The sequence below is a fragment of the Myotis myotis genome, unplaced genomic scaffold (assembly GCF_014108235.1).
Source record: "Myotis myotis isolate mMyoMyo1 unplaced genomic scaffold, mMyoMyo1.p scaffold_m19_p_1, whole genome shotgun sequence".
NCBI lineage: Eukaryota > Metazoa > Chordata > Mammalia > Chiroptera > Vespertilionidae > Myotis > Myotis myotis.
Window position 1 is genome coordinate 164821358 of NW_023416313.1, and position 15698 is coordinate 164837055.

Genomic DNA, 15698 nt, shown 5'->3' on the forward strand with positions numbered 1-15698 from the left:
ACAACAAGAAACTAATATAGATGCATTAGGATATTAGAGCTTAATTATCTCTAGAAAACCCAGTTAAGAAAGATGGCCATCAGGGTAAGCTAAGGCTTATGATGAAAATAAGGGACATCTCTTGTTGCCATTGACCACCACTGAATGTGTCTCTGGAGAGAAGCTTCTTTCTGGCAGGTCTGTGTTTTAAATCTACTTGACCATGCCATGTGGCACATTGAGAAGACTACTTTTATTAATTGATTGTAATGAAGAAATCTTTGACTGACCTCCACAGATGGCTTCACAAGTCCCTATACTTGTCAATAGGAGAAATGTAAATGTCTCCTTCAAGGAAATGGGAAAACTTATATAGGCAGGGAAGAATTCTGGTATTTTATACATATTCATAGTTGATTCAGAACTTATATTATTCTAATATTATCATACTCCTAGACTTCAAGCACATGCTTTGATGTCCAAAACACTAAATTGAAATAGTTTGCAATATCTACACAGTGTTTGCTTGGACTCAGCTAACCAGTCAAACCCACAAGATCACCTTAGATGATGTTCAACATCATATTTTCTTGGAAAGACCAGGAGGGGAAAACTAGCATTCCAGCAGGACAGCCCAAGGTGTTTCTTTCTTTGCAGAATTATGTGCAGCACAGGCCAGCTGCTAGGAGACAAGGTCTGTGTTGGGCAGATTGCTCCAAAGCCTTATACCACCAAGAGCCAATATCTCTTGTAATATAGGCACAATTTCTAAGGTCCCCACATGGGACATGTCAGTGACAAATTCAGTACATTCAGGGAAGCCCAAAGTTCTACCTCATAGCATGTATTTTATTCATGCATGCAGCTTCCAATCCAGATGCAATTTATTAATCATGGGCCTTATCTTACCATAAACAACATTAGTTAGCAACATAGCTGACATATTAACCTTAACTGATTAACCAAGTTTGAAAGTTTAAGGCAGGTCAAATTCTTATGTAGAATGGAAAAGGTTGTGTTAACTCTTTACCCGTAGATATGTCGGAAATGGTCCATTTTCCATGCATAACACTGCATCATCATCATCATCATCATTGTTATTCATAGCTGCAGTTTTTGAAGATGAACAGTTAGTTCTGTAAAGCTTTGTGCTTTACAAGCATTGGCTTGTTCAGCCATCATATGAGCCTTTTAAGGAAGGTATAATCAATGCTATCTTTTCATAAGAACCCTGACATTCAGAAGGTTGAGAAAATTTCTTTTTAAAAAATATATTTTTATTGATTTCAGAGGGGAAGGATGAGGGAGAGAGAGAGAGAGAAACATCAATGATGAGAGAGATCATCGATTGGCTGCCTCCTGCATGATCCCCAGCGATTGAGCTCACAACCCAGGCATGTTCCCTGATAGGGAATCGAACCCTGACCTCCTGGTTCATAGGTCAACACTCAACCTATGAGCCACACTGGCCAGGCGAGAAAATTTCCTAATCAGCTTGCTATACTTGCATCCTACTTGTTGCCAGGTCCAAGTTGTGGCCATTGTCACAGACACCTGTGTCTGCATTCAGGAGGACGCACCTTCCTTAGTCTACCAGAGACCCACATGTCCACTTCATTAGCTAAGGAGGGCATTCGCTGTGTAAAAATGTGCCTGTAAAACAAAGGATGAATTTGAACATGCTTAGTTTCTCAAACTCAAATGGAGTATGTTTAATAGTTTAGAAAAATGAAAGTAAAGAAAACAAAGAAAGGAGCTGGAGACACATGAACACTTCAGCAGTTTACAATGGCCTTTTCTCAGTTACATTCAGCACTGGGTACAAGTATGCAGCTAGAATGCGGGCGGATTCTGAAGAGAGCTGGATTTGTATCAAAAGAGAGCTGTGAATTAGTTGGGGAGAACAGCCTTTAATTTCATGTGTAAAGGAAGGCTTCAATGTGGAGGCAGTGCGGGTCAATGGTATTCACTAATCACTCCCCTCACAAAAGAGGCTGCCTTGGGGTCTTGCTGACATCAATAGGAATACTAAATCCTTCCACAGTATTTCAGCTGATTCCTTTCACAGCGGGATCACTACCGTTTCCCCTCACTTTGGAAACCCTGCCTTCTTTGCTAGAGGTTTGGTAAAGTTATGCATGATTGTCTGTCTAAATCAACAAGTGGTAAATCTCCATTAGTTATCATTTGATTTACATTAGCTTACCTTGGGAAGCAGCTCTCTGCATGTGCAAATTACCATAAACAGCAGCCTTCTTTGACAATTTACATAATTAAATGAAAGAATATTAAGACATTACTGTGAAGTGGCAACCTATGATGCCAATTTTTTTTTAAGTGAAGAAAAGTTCAATCCTTGACTCCTTCCCTGTTGCCGTTTTATACCAGAACAAACCTCATGAAGACCACTGGGGATCTTACAGGTACATTTTCATGAGATGCCATCCCCCCAAATATACAGCTTTCCTGGACATTTTTTAAAAACTAAAAAACGATGAAATTCCCAAATACATAAAGGCAAGGTATTACAGTATATCTGATTTTTTAAATTACAGACATAATAGCTATTTTGAAATGCAGGAAACTAAGAAAGACAAAGTGCTTCAATTAGTTGTACTTTGAAAAATATATTATATGACATTGTACCACTAAGCACGGTGAGGGGGAAGAGTTTTTCTTCAACGAGAACTCTTGGGATTTCAAAAGCATTTCTGCTTTGGGGGAGTGAGAGTTTTAAAATGTCACCGGGAAGGTGTGAGATGTAAGGTGCAAAATCCTCAGTGGCTCTGACAATGGAGGAATCACATGGAGTAGGGAGAGCCTATGAATCGAGCCCTGTTTCTAAACCAGGATGCTGTGAGAAGAGGCGCGCTGCGCATCTTTTTATATTTTAGTCTTTCCATGGATTATTAGAGAGATGATTTGTGAATTGTCACATGGTATAAAAAGAAAGCATTCTTTTGAAAGGATGAGAAATTATTTAGGTATCAGCACCTGCTCCCCTGGAGAAGGCACAGGGGCTAAAAAATGGGTGTCCAGGAGGCACTTCCTATTCTGGCAGAAATGCTTTAATGCGATGGTATCTCCAAGTCCACTGCCAGGCAGGCTACCCCAAAGGTCACGGAACAGAAAGACCAGATGCCAATGCTCAGATCAACTTAAAACACACAGCAAGCAGCCAGGAGAAATAAATGGGGTAGGATAGCACTTAGCGTGCAAACATAGGGGAAGGACCACACTCCCTGAATCAAATTTGTGTGATGTTCATACATAGGACTGGCTACTGAATGTACAGGTCCCAATACAAAATGAACATCTGGGTCTCTTGTTCAAAAATCCGGGAGAAAATTACCACTAAAGGTACTAAAATACCAAGATTTTCTTTTCTTTTGTGTATCTCCTTTTCTCATATACATGCATCATTTCCTCATTGGACCTCTCATACAAAACACAAATTCAAAGATAAAATTATTAAGAATTTCAAGAGAGTAATAAGAGAGTATGGGGCCCTTTTGTGTCTGTTCCTATGTCCCCTCTATTTCCTCTATTTTTCTGCCACATCAGCTTTTTTTTTGCTGATGGCCTTAAACAACTGAGGTTGTTGTATGACTGAGGAAGGAGTGGGAGAAATGGCTGGCTCTGATTGGGACACATTTATTTGGACAGAACTCTTAGAGCTCTGTGTAGACAACCAATGGGCCTACTTAGGCTTAGTTGGGTACATGGGTCTCATACTCTTAGTAGCCACAAGGCTAAATGTATCATTTAGAGATTAGTCTGCATGTACAACTTATTGAAAGCTATAAACCAAATGTAATCACATAGATATAGAGAGAAGTGAGAGTATAAATGAGAAAAAAAATATTTTCAAGCTTCACAAGGATGGATCATGTGTTTAATTTGTTTTTTGCAATTCGAGCAATGAGCAAAGAGCCTCACACATAATAGGTGTTAGATAAATGTTCAGAGAATGAATAAATAGTTAAGCAACAAGTTATTCAAAGGTAGTATTGTTTTTCTCACAGACTTTTCCTTAACTTCCTGTAATTTGGAGAGGGTTTACTTTTCCAGTAGACAGTCTACATTGATATATTTTATGCATGCTTATTAGAGGTGATATTATTGTTTTATTTCTGAAGTAATCAGCCTGTTTCCCATGTCCCCTGTGATACTAATTAAGAATATTTAGTATGGAATAACTCAGATGTAACTTCAGCATTTTCTTATTCTTTACCACTGTTATTGAAGACATTGTAACATAACTATGATATCATAGCCATCATCTCTGGGAGAATCATAAGCAATTTCCAGTGGCTGTTGAGATTTTATTCCTCTGGAAAACATTGCCAGCACTGTTTTCCAATTCCCTTGGAAATTGAAAAAAAGTAAAAACAGAACAACAGTATTTTTCAAAATGTGCTTTATGAACAAATATGCTTATAAAACCTGGTATCTTAAATTGTTACCCAAAGTGAAAGGGCTTTAGCATTCACTCGAACCCCCACCCCTGGCAAAAATCCATAGAAATCTTATGAAAAAAGTCATTTAATTCCAGCCATGGCATTTGTAACTTGGCTAATTATGAAGTACAATTAAAAGATGATTAAGAACTTTTTCCTTCATAGCCGGAACTCAGGAAGTGTTCTCTTTGTTCACACCTATTTAATCATCTCTGCAGTCATTTCTAATCTAGCTTTGCTCCCTTTGACATATCCCAAAATAGCTTTTTTAATTCTGGACAGAGATGTTCTCTCTTCTTATCTGATCTGGCATTCTCTTCTGCTTTATTGGCTGCTATCAAATAAGATACCCTTTTAAACCATCTAAAGTCATGAGTGCCTCATTTTTGATGCTATAAATCCCTGAACTCCTGCTTGTCTTGGGGGAGTCTTCAGAGTAGGACCCAGCATCCCGGAGTCTGAGTCTCTGCCAATAAAATGACTGGAGAGTTTTGTTGTTGTTGTTTTTTAATAACCTGAAATAGTAAGGAAAAACATCACAGTTCCTACTTCCCATGCCCCTATGTCTTCAGCTAAGAGTTTTAAAGGAGAAGCTATTTGGCTTGGCACGGAAAAGGGAAGACACAGGGAAGGGCATGTGTGAAGACTCAGAAGTGAAAGCAAAGCATGGTATTGAAAGGTGCCCTGGCCATTGCTACAAGGTCTTGGAGCGAGGCAACAACTCTGTGGAGCTGCCATCAACCTCTTGGGAACCAACCAGGCCCTTGCCTTTGACACTCAGATAAGCCACAGTGACAGTAAGACCCCCCCTCCCCCTGCACCGCACCCTGCTAGGCCCTCACTGTAAGGATTAGGAGCACTGGCTCAGGAGCCACCCTGCCTAACAGCAGAACCTTGACTAAGAGTCTGTGCCTTAAAATGGCCACTAGAATCCATCACTGAAAGATCCGGGTGAATATGTTTTAGTCAACGTTTTTGAGCCACTAGTCTTGCCAACCCCTCTCACATAAATTCTCTACATAAGAATAGTTTGTAAGTTCAAAGACAGTTTAAAAATATAAATTATTATACATTTCCTCAGTTAAACAAAAAAAAACCCTCTTTGTAGTTTTAATTACTTTCAATTATTATTTGCATTTTAGTGATGAAAAGACCTCAGAGCGTAACAGAGGTTAAGTGATTTGCTCAAGGTCACAGAGCTGGTAATTCTAGGCCACTAACCCACAGGGAGAGTTCTGGTCCATTGAGATCCCTATGACAACCCCGCTCCCAGCAATCTGCTTTTAATCAAGTGCCAAAGTGATGTTCAACTTCCTGATTCTACCACCAGACACCATCCTGCCGAATCGTAGAGTATTTCACTAGATTCGGTTTGGAAACTATATACCGGCCATCTGACCACCTTCTCTTCCTGAATCCTGGCCTTCTAGACTTCAACTTCTCTGGCAACCTAGCTGATGCCCTAGATCTGCTTTCTGATTTTACTAATTCATAGGACCAACAAAAAGGATTTTTGTTCACTTGTGACATTTTCTGGCCATTCTCATGCCCTCCATGCTGTCGGTGGACTGTGGCTCCCTCTTAGAGTGGGTGCAGCTCCTGGAGTGGTTAGGAGTAAACTTGGAGCAGATCTGTGCATGTTTTTCCTCTGCACCACTTGGCTGTTTATCTTTTTCTTTTATTTTTTCATGGTCCTATATCCTAGGTATACAAAATAAATTTTAAAAAATGGGGGGGTGGTTTGAGAATATGTGCTTCCAATATGTGTTTGCCATTATCAGCAGGGACGCACATGTCCCCTTGACCAGCACTGCCACCAGGCCAGTGTGTTCTGCTGGGGAGAGCGCTGTGCTGCCAGCTAGCCAAGGTCCCATGGGGAGAGGCTGTGCTCTGAAGGAGTGGAACAAATTTGAAGGATAATTATATTACCTCGCTCAATAAAGTGGAATTATGTGAGGATGAACGTCAGACCACAGGACAGAATATCAAAAGTAAAGCCATTTGGAAGAACTTTCCTGAGAGATAAGGCTTTTAGTGAGGTCGGTCAATGCAAACACCAATGCATTAGGCTCACCTGGCTCAGAGATGGGTAAATTCAGGGACAGTTTAGAAAGTGTTGTTGAAACTGAGTCAGAGAAGGTTTTAAATAAGAATTGGAGTTCAGATCATAGACTAGAATGTGATTGTTTTGAAAAATGTAATCTTTGATCCCCAACTCTCCATCCTTAGATGTTTAAGAGAGTTAATGTGAGTCCCAGGAAAGGTGTTCCAGGACTTGGAAGACTCCAGATTAGAAGATGATGCTTTAATGAAAAGAACACAATGATGTAGCAGCAAAAGCTTTCTCAATAAGTGTGCCACACACAGTGCAAAATCCTTTCTCTACTTTCTCTTATTTAAAACTAGAGGCCCAGTGCATGAAATTCATGCGGGGGGGGGGGGGTGTCCCTCAGCCCAGCCTGCACCCTCTCCAATCTGGGACCCCTCAAGGGATGTCTGACTGCCCTCTCACAATCCAGGACTGCTGGCTCCCAACCGCTCACCTGCCTGCCTGTCTGATTGCCCCTAACTGCTTCTGCCTGCCAGCCTGATACCCCCTAACCATTCCCCTGCCAGCCTGATTGATACTTAACTGCTCCCCTGCTGGCCCGATTGCCCCCAACTGCCCTTCCCTGCCAGCCCAGTCACTCCTAAATGCCCTCCCTTGCCAGCCTGGTTGCCCCTAACTGTCCTTCCCTGCCAGCCTGGTCCCCCCCAACTGCCCTCCCCTACAGGCCTGGTCCCCCCCAACTGCCCTCCCCTACAGGCCTGGTCCCCCTCAACTGCCCTACCCTGCAGGCCTGGTCCCCCAACTGCCATCCCCTGCAGGCCTGGTCCCCCCTAACCTCCCCTCCAGGCTTGGTCCCCCCCAACTGCCCTCCCCTAAAGACCTGATTGCCCCTAATTACCCTCCCTTATAGGCCTGGTCCCTCTCAAATGCCCTCCCCTGCTGGCCTGATCACCCACAACTGCCCTCCCCTGCTGGCCATCTTGTGGTGGCCATCTTTGACCACATGGGAGTGGGCATCTTGTGTGTTGGAGTGATGGTCAATTTGCATATTACTTCTTTATTATATAGGATTTCTTGCTAACCTCGGAGGCGCTCATTAGCCATGTTTTCTTAAGAAGCTGATTTTTATGAGAGGTTGTTACAGGCTCACTGTTGTTGATGATACTGTGGCGTGATAGTCATGTCATGGTTTTCCAAGGAGATTTTGAACTTCTCTTTGTAAAGAGACACGATATATCAAGCATTTGTCCTTTTCTATCCAGATGACCTTCTGTGGAATATTTCCAGAGCACACATACTGGCTTACCAGCTTTTATGGTGTGAGAATGTTGTTTTGAAGATCTATACTTAAATAAAATTATTTTGAAGTTATGCTGTGATGGGAAATAATTCAGTATAAAATCGGGCAGACTTTTATCAAAAAATTTCTAACAGAGGCAGAACAGCTTGATGGTTAAGGGTATAGATTCAAGAGCCAGATATCCGGGTTTGAATCCCATTTTGTTACTTATTAGCAGTTTGACAAATTATTTAACTTCTCTATGCCTTTGTTTTCTCATCTGTATAAGGGAGATAGTAGCTGTAGCCTACCTTATAGGGTTGAAGGGATTAAATGAATTAGTTTATTTAAATACTTGGAATCATGCCTGGTATGTAGTAAATACTCTAAATATTAGCCATTGTTTTTATTATTATTGACATAGATAATTACCATGTGTCTTATTCCTCTATACAATATAATCATTTTATTTTCTGCTCAAATCCTTTCATAATTCCACATTGAGTGTAGAATAAATTACTATAGTTTTCACTTTGATTATTTAACTTATGTCATGCACTGCAACAAGCACATAGTCTCATTTTCTTCAGATAATCATACAAGGTTGGCCGTGTTATTAGCACCATTTATAGATGAGAAAAATGGAATTCAAAGAGATTTCAAAATGCACCAAAGGTAATAAAGCTAGCAGAGGCAAATACTGAGTATAAACCCAGTTTTTTGCATCACTTTAATGCTCTTAATCACTGGGTTGTAATTTGTAACCTCCTTTCCTCCCATCACCTATTTACCCATGTCCTTCAGTCATTATGGCATTGACTTCCCAGCCTATTCTCACCCAACTCCCCAGGTGTTTACACAGCCCTCCAGATATACGAAATGCCTACAGCATTCTGAGCTCTGCCCTGCGACTGCATATACTGTCGTCACCCACTCCAGTGCCCTCTCTGCTTTGTCAATTAGGAGAGTAGCTTCTCATTCCTCAAGAAGCACCTCATGGCACCTCTTGTTTGAGGTCTTCTCTCTTTTTTTAAAAAATATTTTATTGATTTTTTACAGAGAGGAAGGGAGAAGGATAGAGAGTTAGAAACATCGATGAGAGAGAAACATCAATCGGCTGCCTCCTGCACACCTCCTACTGGGAATATGCCCACAACCAAGGTACATGCCCTTGACCGGAATCAAACCTGGGACCTTTCAGTCCACAGGCCAACACTCTATCCAAGAGCCAAACCAGTTAGGGCAAGGTCTTCTCTTTTTAATACAAGATTAAGCTATTCTGTCTGCCTATACTCACATCACCCATTGCACAATGCCCGGTTTTCTTTTCCTTTTTACAAACATCTTTTTCCCCCACTAGCCTATGAGCCTTTTGAAAACAGAACTTTTCCTTTTTGTAAATCTTTATTGCTGAAACTATTACATATATCCCCCTTTTCCCCCATTGACCCCTTCTAGCCCACCCTATATTCTGTGTCCATGGGTTATGCATATATGCATACAATTTCTTTGGTTGATTGCTTCCCACCCACCCCTGCCTACTTTTACTTTTGATCTCAATTTCCCCCACACAACCTAAAATTGAGTCTTTTACAAAGTAAGCAAGTCATAAAATTGTAAACTAAATGGATTGATGAATTACAATTCAGATCATTTTCTAGAGCAGCACTGTCCATAGTGCTTTCTGTAAAGATGAAAATGTCTGTTCAGTATGGCAGCCACGAGTCATCTGAGCTTGGTGAAATCATGAATTGTGGCTGATGCAACAGCAGAGCTGTAATTTTAATTCTGTTTAGTTTTAAGTAATCTAAATTAAAATAACTGCATTTGGCTAGTGGCTAGTGGACAGCACAGTTGTAGGGTTAGAGCAGGGCAGGATTTTATTGAAGACTAGAGGCCCTGTGCATGAATTTGTGCACAGGTGGGGTCCCTCTGGGTGGCCTGCAGGGATCAGGCTGAAACCCACAGTCCAATGCCGCCTGCATATGCCTGTCGTGGGCTCATGCCCAATCAGTCCCCATCAGGAGAGGCTCTCCTTACCGCAGCAGTGCTCGCCAGCCATAGCCCTGTGTCAGGCACCCTCCCAAGGGGAGTGGCCTGTGGGATCGGGCTGAAACCGGCTCTCTGACATCCCCCAAGGAGTCCCGGATTGTGAAAGGGTTCAGGCCAGTGCAAGATTGGTCCAAGGGTGGGACCCCAGGAGGGCTCCAGGGCGTGTCTGACCCATCTCAGTCCCAATCAGCTGGACTCCAGCAGCAAGCTAACCTACCAGTCAGAGCATCTGCCCCCTGGTGGTCAGTGCACATCATAGCGAGAGGTTGAGCAGCCTTACCATATCATTAGCATATTACGCTTTGATTGGTTGTTCGATTGTTCTGCCTTGCCGGGGTCCAACCCCAGCAGGTCCAGGGGTTCCCAAAGGCGTAGACGGAGTCGGCGAAGAAGGAAGGACACGGAGACAGTGTTCAGTTGATCAGCAGCCTAGCCAGGATCTCCAGCCAGGATCTCCAGCCAAGTTCTGGTGTGGATCTCCAGAGAGGTTCTGCCTAGGATTTCCAGCCAGGTTCTGTGTCCATGTTCTCTTGCTAGGTTCTCCAGGTTCTCCAGCCAGGTTCTGTAGCCATGTTCCCTCGCTAGGTTCTCCAGCCAGGTTTAGTCACCAGGTTCTAGTAAGGTTCTCTTGCCAATTTCTGTAGTCAGGTTCAGTCCAGGATCTTTTGCCATGTTCTCTCCAGCGAAGTTCTTCTGTCTCTAGGTTCTGAGTAGGTTCTGTGTTCTTGGTTCTGTCTTCTTAGTTCTGTGTTCTTACATCTGTATTTATACCAGTTGATTCCAATCCTATCAATCTCTATTCCAAAGGTTAGGGCATTTCTTATCTCCAATCCAGGGAGTAAAGATTATGTAGCTTAAGCATGATTGTTCGTAGTCAAAGTGATTAATTACCCGCCTGGCACTTAGTTAAGAGGTTTTATTCCCTCCCTAACTTCAGGGGAAAATCCCTACCTGGGGAAACAACCTTTCTCAGAGACCTTGGTTAAAACACATAGTGCCAAGAAGGTGAGCAAACATATTAAGAACAGTATGCCATATATGCCAGGTCCCTTGAAACAGCAAGCATGGACCGGCTCCCGGCACTGCCTTTTGGTCTATTTGCATATTACCCTTTTATTATATAGGATTCCTCATGAATACCCAGTATCCATGAGATTTTAAGATGCTGCAATGAGACAGCAACCCTTTTCTTTTAGAACATACAACTCCCTCTGCTGATGGGATAATGGCTCTTCAGAGTGGAAATTTGGGCTTTTAGAGCCACCCACATAACTACAACAGTAATCATCGTAACAGGGTTAGCAGTCTTCACAGTCTTTGGGTTCATGGGAAATATCCGGGGCCTGAGTAAGATGTCAGTGTTAAATGCTTTCAGGTTCTCTACAGAGCTAACAAGTGGGAAAATACATCAGCCTCTTTTTATCTGCTTTCCCTGGGCCCCTCTGGCATTATGCACACATATCTGTTTTCCATTTGTCTTAGCATACTGTCATTATTTGTTCATGTTCTGTTTTCTCCCCATCCTAGGCGGCTTTCCTGACAGCCTGACTCTTTTTCCTATGCATCCTTATTTCCCTAGGACTTACCATAGCTCTTGACATCAGGAAGAGGGTCAATAATTGTTTGATGAATGAATGAATGAACATTGAATCGAGGAATGAGGAATAAGTCAACCACTCCTGGGACTCCATGAGAGCTAACCATCCATCACAGGAGAATGAATAAACCAGAAGGACAGAGCCTGCAGCAGTGTCGCCCACTAGAGCGGGAGACTTGTGGGAACAGAGCTGTGTCCTGTTTGCAGGACAATTACAGAGGAGAGCAATTGTGCATTCTAGGCCAGTCCAGGCAGTTCGATTGAGTGCAGTTTCAGTAGAGTTGGCAGCACCATCTTGCAGTCCACCTGAGGGAGTTCGGATTTAGTGAATAGGAAGCAACAAGATGTTTTAACAAAAGACTTTTTTCATAATCTCTCTGTTGGCTGGAGAGCTTGCCCAACCTCCCTAGGTTCTAAAATGAACTTGACCAGTAGATGTGCAACTCTCTTTTTGCAGTCTTTGTCTGAAAAGGCCCTGGGGGAACATGTGAAAGTGATGAGAAGAAAACTCAGAAATGCATACTGAGCATGCACACAAACACACACATCCTAGGAGAAGCAGCAGCAAGTTAAATGCTTAAATGGAGCATGAACAGGGGTTCATTTCTATTCAGTTTAATTCAGTTCAATAAAAATTTAGTGAGTATCTACTTTATGGGGAGATACATGGATAATTAAGACAGTTTCTCCCTTTAAAAAATTCACTATCTCAGACAGCAGTAAGAATTGTAAATTAATAATTTGTAACACGGTGTGATGAATGTAATAATAGAGGTACGCGAGGTCCAGTGGTGGCACAAAGGAGGGGACAGTGCGCTCTACTTTTCTCTGTCACGAATGGTGTGTAGAAATTCTTTAGCTGTATGGGTTTGGGAAGGAATTGAATGGGCCCTCTAATTAGAAGCAGGAGCACAGGCAAAGACAAAAATGTGTGGCAGAGCCTGGAGGGTGTGTTGGGGAAAATGTGGCTGACTCTCCCAGTGGAGGTCTACTGAGGTGTTGATTTCATCAGAAGATGTCTCTGCCTTTCTGAAGTTTGTGGGATGATTCTTGCTGTCATTTATAAGATGGATTGACAAGAGGAAGACCTCTAAATAAGAAGGTCAGCTAGGAAGCTATTATAACAATTTCAGGGTGAGAGGTTTAGGGTCCCAGTTAGAATTATGGCTGTGAAAATAAAGAGCAAGGCTTTCCAAGTATATTCTACAGAAGTCATTCTCAATCTCTTTTCTCTCTGGTACCTCCTGAGAAATAAAACATAATTCCATCTGCAATAGGGATAGTACACTACGGAAATGTTTCTAGAAAAGAATATGGGAATATAATTTGGAAAATCACCCAAGATGATTCTGGTCTACAAACCACATTCCAATCCTCCACCAAGTATTATCCCCATTTTAAAGAAAAGCAGAACCTTGTGAGTTCAAGGAAGTGGGAGAGATTGAGGCTGAAGATGTAAGAAATAAATGGTAGCATTTATTGAGAACTACAATGAGCCATGGCTGTTGGGAGCCATGATTTAATTTGATCTTCCCCCAACACTCCTACAGGGTAGGTATTAGCATCCTCATTTTACCTAGGTGGGCCAGAAGTCCAGCTAGATTCTGAACTGTGCTCTAGCTCTCGTTACTACTAGATGACATGCATGGATTTGAGCCCAAAACCATTTGATTGAAAAACCTGAGTTCTTTGTAGCCCACAATACTGCCTCTCTCTGGGAGTTTTAGTGCTGTGACCTGAGAAAAACCCTACCATCATAACATAAGGAGGTCACTTACAGTAAAGGAGAAGTTGCCAAAAGAAATAGGGCTCAGGACAAGGGTGTCTAGCCAATACTCTTATCTGCTGCTTTCTAGAGCTAACTTTTTTTCTCCAATAGCACTACTAGAGTGTATCAAAGAATGATGAGGGATCATACGCTAATTTGTAAAAATATATGGGAGGGAAATGAGGCAGCCATTCATTCATTTCCCCCCCAGCCAGTATATTTGTATTGGCTAATATGTGCCAGGTACTTTGCTAAGTATAAAGGATTAAAGGTATATTTATAGGCATTGCTCCTGCTTTCCAGAAAGCCATAGTTTTGTGCAGGTTAAGACATACAATTCTAGTGGAGTGTACTAAGTGGTCAAGTAGAGATGTGTATATAAATGCATGGTGTTTTTTTCCCAATAACCACACAATTTTGTGTGTGAAAAATATAATTTATTTTTTTTTGCCCTTGCCAGTGTGGCTCAGTTGGTTAGAACTCATTCAGTGCACTGAAAGGTCATGGGTATGATTATTGGTCAGGGCATGTGCCTGGGTTGTGGGTTCCATCTCCGGTCAGAGCATTCTCATTCTCTCTCTCTCTCTCTCTCTCTCTCTCTCTCTCTCTCTCTCCCTCCCCTCCCCTCCCTCCTTCCCTCCCTCCCTCAGTCCCTCTCTCTCTCCCTTTCTCTTTCTCAGTCTCTAAAATCAATAAAAAATAGAATGTATTTTGTAATCAAAGTATACTTTGCATACAGTGAAATGCACAGATCTTGAGTTTACCGTTTGATGAGTTTTCACACCTGTGTGATGAACAGCCTAGTCAAAACATGAAACATTTTCATCACCCAGGAATTCTCCTGCTATCCCTTCCTATCTATTTTCATGACCTGCCTTCCCCATCCCAGCCAAACACTTTTCTGATTTCTATCAGGAAGGCAGAATTCAAGAAACAAAACTTAATCCCTATCACTCACTGACAATCACTGCTTAACTTTTCAGCAGCTTTTGACACCACTGATAATTCTCTGTTATACCCCACACGTTGGCTTGACTTCAAAACTTTTCCATTTAAGTGCCGTTGACATTAATATTATATTAGTTTCAGATGTACAGCATAGTAGTTAGACATTTATATAACTTTTAAGGTGATCCCCTCAATAAATTTAATACCCACCTGGCACTATACATAGTTATTGCAATATTATTGACTATGATTTTTGAGGCATAGTGCTCTCTTATTATTTCTCTCATCTGACTGGCTGCTGTTTCTCAGTCCCCTTTGCTCAGTTCTCATCTAATTGAACAGGGTCAATGCTTGGTTCCCACCGATTCCTTATCTGCACACTGTTCCTAGAGGTCCATACTTTTCAATTTGGACTGCTGGATAACTATAAAGAGTAACCTGTAAAAAATCTAGGTCGTCCTGTTAAAACTTCCTACTGGGAGAAAATAGGCACCGTCACACAAAGGGAGCTGCATAAGAATCGTGCTTATTCTAAGTGACACATTTAGCTGATGCTCGTAACAGACTGAGTTACAGCAATAGAAAGAGGTAGAAGCAGATGGAGTGTCTCCCTTACTGTAATGAACACAGAGAGTACAGCAAAGGGAATGACCAGCTCTTTTCTAGAGTTTGAGAAGGTCTTCTCTAGTAAGTTATGTGGCAGCTGGTTCTTAAAATATGAGTAGGACATTTGTCCAGTGGAAAGTGAGCAAGGCATTCCTAGAGGAGGGGAAAGCAGGCCAAAGGCCCAGGGAACTGAAAGTATTTTAGGAGATGCAAGAAGTTCCATGTAGAAAAGGTTGAGAGGACTATAAAGGGCTTTGTTTTCTCTTCTAAGGAGTAGGAATCTCATCCCTGAGTGGGGTGTTGGTGGTGGTGTTGGGGAGGAGGGCATGTAAGGGGGTAGAGGAAGATGGCATGAGCTTGGTGTTTCAGGAAAAAAAAAATGAACACCAATGGGGAGACATTTGATTGGAGGAGAATCAGGAGAGCAGGATCAGACCTTAAATCCCATGAGTCATAGCCTGAGACCACCCTAACCATCCCCTTCCCACTCTACCCCCCTCCCCCCACACACAACCTCAGAGGGTTAAATCACTTCTGAGGTCAAGTGGGGATGGAGGAGCAGTTTTATCCAGCACTTGTCAGCCTGGAATGTTCAAGGTTGAGGGCTGCACACCTGTCTATAAAATGAATTAAAAACTCAGGGCCTTTCCCCATAGCAACAAAATTAGTCCTTGACACCTACAAGGTTCTTGCTTCCTTTATTTTGCTTCTTATGTTGCCTGAAGGCTCTTCTTTTGACCTGCATAATTCCTTCATCATGCGGGGCCTCATATAAACTGCCATTGTCATCTTCCGCTCCACTACATCTTTCTCTCAATCATTCTTCAGAGCAGATGCCATCTGGATGGGTTCTGAGCTTTGCATAAGTGAGTTATGAATCCTCATGATTTCAAGTGGCTTACCAAGCCTCTTCCAAGCAGAGCCAGGCATCTGGTAACTCCAAAGTGTGAAAAGGACAT

General features: G+C 42.2%; 1 protein-coding gene across 5 annotated transcripts in view; it reads left to right on the forward strand.

Annotated features, from left to right (window-relative positions):
• Positions 1-15698, forward strand: part of SEMA6D (semaphorin 6D) — a 586160-nt gene that overhangs the window by 185038 nt on the left and 385424 nt on the right. The gene's annotated exons all lie outside the window — the stretch shown is intronic.